At 28.6% G+C, this 10,329-nt stretch overlaps 1 protein-coding gene across 1 annotated transcript in view; it reads right to left on the minus strand.

Annotated features, from left to right (window-relative positions):
- The window catches only part of LOC100158683 (galactosylgalactosylxylosylprotein 3-beta-glucuronosyltransferase P), a 60,768-nt gene extending 51,170 nt beyond the window's left edge, over positions 1-9,598 (minus strand). The window contains exon 1 of the mRNA XM_029486086.1: positions 8,915-9,598. The gene's annotated coding sequence lies outside the window, so the exon portion shown is untranslated. The remainder of the gene's footprint in view (positions 1-8,914) is intronic.
- Positions 9,599-10,329: the final 731 nt, after the last annotated feature.

Genomic DNA, 10,329 nt, shown 5'->3' on the forward strand with positions numbered 1-10,329 from the left:
TAATCACTAATTTAATAAAAAAAATATATTATGAGGACCGAATCATATCTGTCTTTCGAGCGCGGAACACCGCAACATTTTATACTTTAAACTTAGCAGTTCGCGTTTAGTTTCATTTATTTTAATGTCAGAGTGAATTGACCTTTTGCCAATTTTAAAGATAACAACATTATCAGTATTGTCTCTTGGTTTTTTATATTTTAGTTTTAAACTTTATAGCGAAGAATAGTTTTTTGTTACATACAAAACACCTGCAAATAGTAATGCTAATAATAAAAAAAAATATATTAAAATGCTCATGGCTCACTGAAAATGAACTATAAAAAAACAGTTTATAAAATTAATAAATTTAACACAACATATTTATAAAAAACACAACAAATGGCAAATATGACAATATTGCGTTATTATTATAAAATTACAAAACTATGAATACTTTAAAATTCAGCCTTTTGAAAATTGGTTTCAACATTTAATCTTGTCCAAAGTTTTAATTATTCATAAATAAATTCAGCAATCTAAAGATGAAATCAATATAATATGAAAGAACCCAACTAAATATGATTTCCCATTTTCTGAATATTTGGTTTTTTTTTTCATTTCCAAAATTTTATTTAAAAAAGTTCAGGTAGAGGCTCAAAAAAAAATCATTGTTTTGTTTGAAAAGGATGAAAAAGATTTGATTTCATATCTGGAAAAATAAAAAGACGTTATAGGAACAATGCAATCAAGCGAAACCCTCCTGTACATAGTACATATAATAATATATCCTATTGAAATGTTGACAGTTCTGTCGAGGATATTAAATGAAATGCCAAGGACATCAAATGCTGCCGGAGGGTGGCACAATAAGATGTCACTGACTCCTCGCTATACCCATTCTGGTCTTTTGAAATTTATCTCTGGTACCAAAAAAGAACAACTCGAATATTTAGGCATCGATCAAGTCATTAAATACTGAACAAGTGTACAAAATTAAGCAATTCCAAAAAACGATGATTAATACATTTAAATGAATAATCAAATTATAATATAAATTAATTTCTAAAGAAAATTGAAAAATATAAATTAATTGTTTAAACCAATTAAAATATAAATACCTACTGTTATATTAAGATTGATAAATAAAGAAATAAATAATATTTTTATTTAAATTTTATATTTTATAAAACTAAACAATTTTATTATTTTTTATAAATTAACATTTTCAAGATTGACTTTTCATTGTTTTGTAACTAGATTTTCTGAATATTTTCTAAAACTTACACTGTATGTTTATACATGCACCAACATAAAAATGAATCATTATTACAAATCAAATACTAAGCTTAATACGCCTATAAACATAAATAGGTACCCATTATTATATATATATTTATCAATAATAAACTGGCAAGTAAAAAAATCCCGAAATGTTTCAAAGGGAAAATATATAATCTATAATAGGTATAAGTACAATGTACCTGGTACATGTTAAATTTGTATGTATTGAAACTATTTTTTATCTTATTTAAAGATTTTAATAATATGCTTAATTTCAAATACGACCCATAATAATATATATTATTATAAACGTTTAACCGATGCTCATTACACAAATGTCAAATGTTGAGCAAGTCCTTGTTTAAATAAGTATCTAAATATTTGCTGGATACCTGTATGCTGTATATTTGTAAAAATACGATACTTGAGAGTCGATATAAAACTATTATTATTGAAATACTTTTTATGTTTACAGCAATATTATATTTGATATATTTATACAGAAATATGATACGGTACTACGCCAAATATATCAGAATACCTTTTAAATAATGTCAATATATTATTTTATCAGTTGACTGTATTATTTTAAGACCCGTGTACACCTATAGGTAATTTGTTTTATGAATTAAAAATTCTAAAAATGCAAATTAAATGGACTATATTATTAGATATTAATATTATCTTTTTGTATAAAAAAATCCGTAGTCACGTCCCATTGGATTTGAATATAATGTACTATAATGCATTTAAAAGTTGAAAAAATAATAAATATTGGTAGGTAAGGTATTAGGTAGTACCCATTGTTTTTTTAAATCATTTTTACCTTACATTTAAACTAATAAAGTTTAAACGGACGAAATCTATTAACAGAGCAATATTTGTTTGTTAATGTGGGCTGTAATAATGAACTTCATCGAATTGAGCAACTAAGTTTAGATTTTTGGATAACGTCCAAAAAAAGCGACAAAAAGCCAACAAATACTGATTCGTTTGCAAAAAACCTATTTTTTTTCTATTTTACAAAATTGTATATGTATTTGGGGAAAATGAAATTGGAATGTTTCCATATTAATAAATTCATTATATTTAACTAATTTTACCTCCTACAGTAAACATATTTATGAAATAAAAATTTGTATCGAAAAAAATATATCACGTCAGCTTATTAGGTACGTAGGTAGAAATATACCCAATATTATAATTTATCATACTGGGGATTTAATGATAATCAAACAGAACAAATTACCCATCAGGATACAGTTTAATGTTTTAATAATTAAATTGCGATATACCTATAATTATGAAAAAAATAGAAAATTAAGTATATGTATGACACAGATAAATTGTACCTAACTAAACAAATTAAATATGATTTATTATTACCCTACGAGTACCACTACAATAACGAGCAAATTTTCAATAAATAAAAACAAGGTATAAAAGTGTGGTTTTTTTATTTAAACGAGTGTTTTAATATTTCAAGCATTAATAAATATATAATAAATTATAACATTGAAAAAATAGATTTTAATTAGAGTTTGGTTTCCCCAATATGGTTAAGATGTTGTTAATACCATGTTAGCGTATTTAAAATTGTTCGGCTTTGTTATCATATTTTTAAAAGTTATGTGTGTAAAGTAAAATGCATGTTTAATTTCTAATACTTATCTAAACATACTTCATAAAACATTTTGTGGGTTTAAGATGCTCTGAAAACATGTCTATGAAAATATGCCTGAAAATAAATACCTTCATTATTGTAAAACCAGTAGGTACCTATTAAGTATAAATAATACAGATGTAAATGATTCACAAACTACTTTAAATCATTCATATTAAATTTGTTAAATTTAATTGGAACATGAAATGTATTGTGATCTCAATTGATTTTAATAACAAAATTTGATAACGAATCAATAAATATGTCTATCTATCTATAATTTATTAAATATATTAAATTAGTATATTATATTAATTTCTTACACTATTAAATGAATATTATATAATTCATTTTTATAAAATGTGATTAATTTTTTAATGCAAAAACCTAGGCAAAAACCCTCAATAACTTTTTAAAGATTAGAATTTAGAAATGTAAGTAGGTATTCAAATATGACGTATTTATAGAATACCTAGGTACTAGTAAATAAAAATAAATGAAAATAATTTACAGTCTCATTTTGCTTAAAATCTATAATGTATCTTAGAAAAGCTTAATTATACAATTAATTATTTAATAGTGTAGTATAAGATTAATCCATTACGACGGTTTTAAATTACAATAAAGTTAAATTTCTCTCAAAACTACAAATATTATAATAACATTATTATACTCTTCATTTGAAGTATGAAAATGCACTGTTTAATATTTATAAAAATATCAGGTAACCTACTTACAACAAATAACAGCTGTGATGGTCATGGGGTTGGTGGAGGGGAAGTTTCTTCATGCAAATATCTTCCTCTACCATTAGCCCGTCCTAATATTTTGCATACAGAATGAGACCTCAATCTACCAAATATGATAGAGTTAAACGTTGAAATTTACTAAAAGATTCTTTACCTTATTTATTACCTACCTAGTTGGAAAGTTGGTTGACTAAGTATTAAATTTTGTTAGTATAAATAAAGTTGGATAAATAAAATATGATATATTTTTCATCGTTTATTTCGTTTAATTTAAATGTTATTTTACACAGAGTTTAGTATACATTTCGATAATAATGCTAAGACGTGATAAACATTTATCATTGAAATTTTATCTAAAAAATAATTTTCAACATAGAAATTGAAGACGAAAAACATGTGTTTATAGACCTATAGACATAGGTATATAATGTGTATGAAGGCTTATAAAGGATAATCACAGGATTACTCTACATCACAGGAAAATTCTTTTTTCCTCAAAAATGCCGATTGATTTTGAAAACTATTTTTTTATATATTTATAAATAAATGCGTAAAAAATGATTTAGCGGCTATACTTACGTAAATCTAATAATTCCATTAAAAAAATGAATTGAAAAAAATAAATGATCCCAAAAATAAAAGCGTATATACTAAAACAATGTAACAGTTGAACTGACTTAAAAAAAAAAAAATTATTAAGCGCCATGTACAAATGATTGGGTAAGTAATAATATATAATGCACGTTCATGAATTACAGATTTGGATGTTTATGTCTTGTATTACAATGTATAATTTTGTGAAAAAGTACCCACCTATTAAGTAATTTAATGTTTACTCATTACTTTTAGTAGAATCATTTAATTTAAAATGATATTTGAATCGTTAAGTACAAAAATACCTTTTTCGTTGATTACAAACTTAACACATACAATTTATATAGCGTACATTTTTAATTTAATAATTTTAAAACGCTTTTCACTCGGGTTAACTCTGACCATCCGGGTTACTGGGTTAGCTTTTAAGTTTAACTGAATAGAAAAATAATGTATTATTCACAGATTCTTCTTGATGACACATTGACGCACATTGATTAAAATTATCAATAGTGTCAGGATTTATTCAGGTAGCTAAACATGTGATTGATGGTTTTCTACATTAGAGCTAAAGAGAGATTTTCGCCAGATTAAAACAACCGATTTCTAAGGATCTTGGTACACTCATACGAAGTTGACTTGTTTCATGTTTTGTTTTTTTTAACTATCGATAATATAGGTAGGTACCTAAATACATTAAGATCAATACGCATAATGTTTAACTGGTTAATTTATTTCAGAGTAATTAAATACTTTTTTTGAACGGGTTTCACTATTTTTCTTTTGTTTCTACATGTTAGGGCTTAAGTTTAAGATATCATTTGAACGAATACTATTTTATGTATTATAATGAAGGTAATATATGAACAAAAATATGACTAGAATATAACTTCAGGCAAATGATTTTGTTTGATTATTAAACTTTTACAGTTTTAGTGAATAGCGAACTGTTTTACATAAACATAATTTTCTCCTACTTCAATACTTTTAAAACAAAAAGAAAAAGCAATTTTTATATATATTTTTTTAATTAAAACAAAATTTATCGTTTTGTAAACCATAAATTGTAACACAGATAACAGATTAAGATCTAGCCATGTAGGTAGGTATATTTTTAAGACTCTCGTACAAAAAGCAGTAAACTCATGATGCCGCCACGTAAGCATTATAAATAAAACAAAAAACCAACTCTAAATAAAAAACAGTGTTGTCCAAACTAAAATTACAGTGCAATTTAATTTTACAATTATTACTCGTTAAATGTTAAACAACGGATAGTGCATCAATATTAAATTATATTTTAACTAAGTAGGCACCATTTTTTAAATTTTAAATAGTATGTTTAAAATTTGAATGTAACGCGTTCATGGGCAAACGGCTAAAATGATTTATCGTTCATCACCTGACGGCAAATTAATCACAATCAAAAATATAAATATAAAACTAAATTGTTTGATAGCACAGTACAGCATTGATTATATTATTATAAATGCGAGAATTCAAATAATTATAAATCACTTATAATAAGCATTACTTACGTGTATGCCTAATATATTATATTAATTAATAGTTTAAGTCTACAATCAAGTTATGGATATTTAATTATAGGTAATTCGTGCATTTTAAAATTCACAAATTTCCAATTTGACTATTTAGTCTGATATTTTATAACATTACAGTCATGTGAATAGGTATCGAATTACATTCTTGATCCAAAATCAGTATAATCTCACGTCATAGCGACCTACTCATTTTCTTGGTTTATTTTTTGACTGTCATATTTAAACAAATAATAGATACAAATCTTGTTGATAATAATGTTGAACACGAAAACGTGTTTGGAAAATAATTTTTCTCTGAATTGTTTGGCAATAAGCCCTTTTGGCAATGACCATCGAACTACTAAACAACGTAATCTCCAATTTTACACAGGGAAAATTCGATTTTAGTGTGCGCCAAATGTACACAACCACCGAATGTCTTTAGAATAAAATATTAATTTATATTTTTTTCTTCAAATTAAGTTGATCAAATTTCAAATGTAAATAGATGATTAATTCAAACATCATTTTGTACACACAACTCGGTTACTTAAACGATAAACATAATAATTATTATCCTCAATGTGAAAATCTAATCAATCTTTATTTTATAGTAGGCAAGTATAAATATTAAACAATGTATTTAAGCATATAAATCAAATACTAAATGTATTATGTATAGTAAATCATATATTTTATGAACTTTTAGTAAAAACTTTAATGTTGAAATAAAAAACCGTTAAACGATAATATTATAAATATTTTGTGGAAATAATGCACCTACCTAGGAAGGTACTTATTTTTTGTGCCACAACTTCCACAATTTGGCTTTTAAAAATATTGCTTTATTATTCTCTGATTTATTACTATCTCATTCGATTTAAAATCGTTGTTTGTATTCGTAAATTCAGCAATATTTAAACAGTAATAAATATTAACTAATATAACCATAAATAACCAACATTTGATATTTTGTTAAAAATAAACTTTAGTTAATTGTATTTCTAACAGTCAGAAAAATGTATTAAATTTATAGAAAATATTGTATAGTTCAATAATTTATATGCTATATAAATATCACATTATATTATAATACTGCGTATTACATGGAAGAAACGTGTTCAAAGGAACTCATTCCATTGATTTTGTTTAATTTTCATCAACTTATCGGGAACTTATAAGTTCCTTTCTCGGGTGAAAGAACCAGAACATATTAAAAATTCGTTAATTTTTTAGAGGAACATGAATGATTTTTTTCGTTTAAAACTTTGTTAATTTATTCTTAACAAGTTGACTGCCAAGTGTATCACAATATATGATACACGTTAAGTTTTCAATTATTGCCCTTAATATTTTACTTACCTGCTTGCCAATTTCGTAAATTTATTTATTTATATCTATTCCCATGCCAGAAACTCTCATATAAAATCTGAGTATCATATTAAATGAAACTCGTCCCGGGTTCATAATATTATATTATAATATGACACTAAAGGGCAAAGGCGTTCGTGGCAAAATCGGTGAAATTGTTAGGGCAGTCAACTTGTTAAATATAGGTACCTAATTTAAATAGTTTTTTTAATTAAGAGAAACAGTTTTTATAATTCTTCTTTAGAATTTTTGACAATATGACCCAATATAATATAATGAGCTATAAAATCAAATCTATTTATATATAGATAGATACGATAATATTGACGATGTTTACAAAATGTCAAGTCAGCCGCGGCAGCCTTATCGGTGTGACATTTTTAGCGTTTGAAAAACCGAGTACGAGTATGTATTATTTACTATTGGTTATTTATTATTTTATAATATTTGTAATGTTTATACATGTGTATAAACAGCTGTTAATGTTCAGAATTGCAGTGTGGCGGTGTCTCTTCTTCGGTATTATTACACTTTGTTGCCTAAATAGTTAATGAACAAAAAATGTTCTTTACTTAGGAAAGAATTTAGTTCCATTTAACAGAATGAACGTAATTCGTGAACAAGTCCCTTTTTTAAAGGAATTTTTCAAACACTTCATTTTTCAGTATTAATCAAATTTTTTCAACTACCTACTATAATACTAAATGAGCATATGTATAAAATACGAATAAAAGTGTAACTAATATAAATAATATATTATATTATACATAGATTATGAATGTCAATCAATTTAAGTTAAATTTCTAAGTATAGGTAATATACATTTAAATATTTATATTTCATGATATAAATTTAATTCTATAGTGTATTTATTATTACTTATTACCCGACTTATTATAATTAATACAGAATTAAACAGTTTAAGTATTTTATAAGAAAATAGGAATATGACCATTGAGCAAAGCTAAATGTAATTAAAAATTTTACATTCATGATATTATTTTGCTTAATAATAATTACTACAGTATAAAAAAAGTCGTTCAGATTAAAAGCAATTAAAAAAAATATAATTACAAATTACCGTAAATAAAATATTATAAGGCTATACGTAGCACTTACCTACTGTATACATAAAATAAAATAGGATAATATAATTTGATTGAATTTAATGGAGTGCTAAAGTGCTATGGAGAACATTTTAATAGAGTTGTCTATACGAAAATGCACACGTAGACAATTCACTGTCACAATCATAACGAGAGATGTTGATTATCACAATACTATTATTGTGATATTATAATAATTAATATGGTATAATGTCTATTTTATATTGAAATAATACGTAAATAAATTAGCTCACATAAATCGTAATAAAAATATTGTGTTATCGTTATGATTGTTTATGAATGGTATTTGATGAAAACACTGTTACAATGTTACATATAATACTATAATATTTTATAGTCGGGAATAATGGCAAATTATGTTCGACGAGTAACATTTTTTCATTTTTACTACTTTAATTATTAATAGTTTAGAATTTTCAAAATTCTAGAATAACTTCAAATCTAGTAATTGCCTACCGTTGATACAAACCGCCGCCGGCGTTGACGCGGAGTGGAAAAACCCCTATTAAAAATTTCAATTTCTCGAATCTCAAAAAACCAAATAAGGTAACAACAACCGTCACAACAAAAATAACTAATAATTACAATAATAAAAATCAAAGTTACCTGCACAAAACCACGACAGACATCTCGTTACGGCCAAATCGCTTAAACATCGACAATGTGAATATTATCGCCTTGGACAGGGCCCCGGCCGGTTTTGCAACGATACAGCTTATCGTATGTTTTGGATGATATTAAACATACATTATAATAATTTTTTTATATTCAAACGACGACCACCACCTGCACCACTCAGCGATAACGTGTCGACGGCGATTAGAGGCAAAGACCGTTGCGAGTTTGTTTGGAAAATCGATATTTTTTCGAAATATTTTATTATTATAATAGGTCGCGGTTTGCCCGTTTCTTTCCGGTGATTTACCACCGGTGCCGACGGTTTGGCAAAACGATAACGAACAAAATGTATTGCGATATAATAATGTAATATTGTGTCTATACCGCGGAGAGGCCTCAAAGTCCCAGGAAAAGTGCGGCGGTGACCGGTGTAGAAAAATAACTATATGATATAAATTCTTATTCACGTCGTCCGGGGAGGGTGTTTGGCTGTAGTCGACGAGTGCGATGGTTTTACTGGAAAATTGTTTTCACCCGACGAAAATCCGCCGAAACGAAACCGTCGGTCGCGCGGTGTCGCGGTGTCGTGGTCTCGCGGTCGTACCACGTCGTGCTGCGTCCGGTGTGCGTGCGCGTATGGCCCCGTAAATCGTGTGTTGCGACCGGCGGCGGCGGTGTAGATTCGCGCTCGCGTTTCCCTAACCCGCGTATTATGGTGTGTCCGCCGCCGCGACCGCCGCACCCCGCGCAGGGACCACCGCCGCCCGCCGGCCAACCACCGCCCGCCGCCCTTCGTCACCCACCGCGGTGTATTTATATTAATATATATATGTGTAGTTTTACGGCGGCTAGAGAGCGTTACGGTGCGACGAAGCGCGCGCGTGTGTGTGTGTGTGTGTGCGCGCGCGCGCTTGTATGCAAACGGAGAGCGCCGAAAAATCGCCGCCGCCGGTGTGTCATTTGCGCGTGGTCGTCGCGCTCACGGTGTATATCGGAAATGCACGCCGCGCTCGCCGCCGACGCCGGCTGCAGCGGGACTTTGTGTCGCGCGTGCGCGCGTTGTCCGACCGTTTTTCACCGTCGCCAGACGGAAACGCTATTCTCTCGCTGAACATTTTCTCTTCACGCCTCGTCCTACTCCTGCTCCTGCACACCGAACAATTCTCCGGCAAGCCTTTTATCCCCGCGCTGTATTATAGTCTCTTCGCGCGCGTCGCCCTTTGCAATACAAACCGCCGTTTCGTTGAAATTCCACAAACACACACGCACTCGACCCCGTAGTTTAGTAGCTTTTATTCGTTTGCCCGAGCACACAATAGCGTCTGCCATTCGATAAGTCACCCCCTCCTCCTCACTGCATTGTGTGTGTATGTATTTGTGTTACTAATGGAATAAATGACGCG

The sequence above is a fragment of the Acyrthosiphon pisum genome, chromosome X, assembly GCF_005508785.2.
Source record: "Acyrthosiphon pisum isolate AL4f chromosome X, pea_aphid_22Mar2018_4r6ur, whole genome shotgun sequence".
Lineage (NCBI taxonomy): Eukaryota > Metazoa > Arthropoda > Insecta > Hemiptera > Aphididae > Acyrthosiphon > Acyrthosiphon pisum.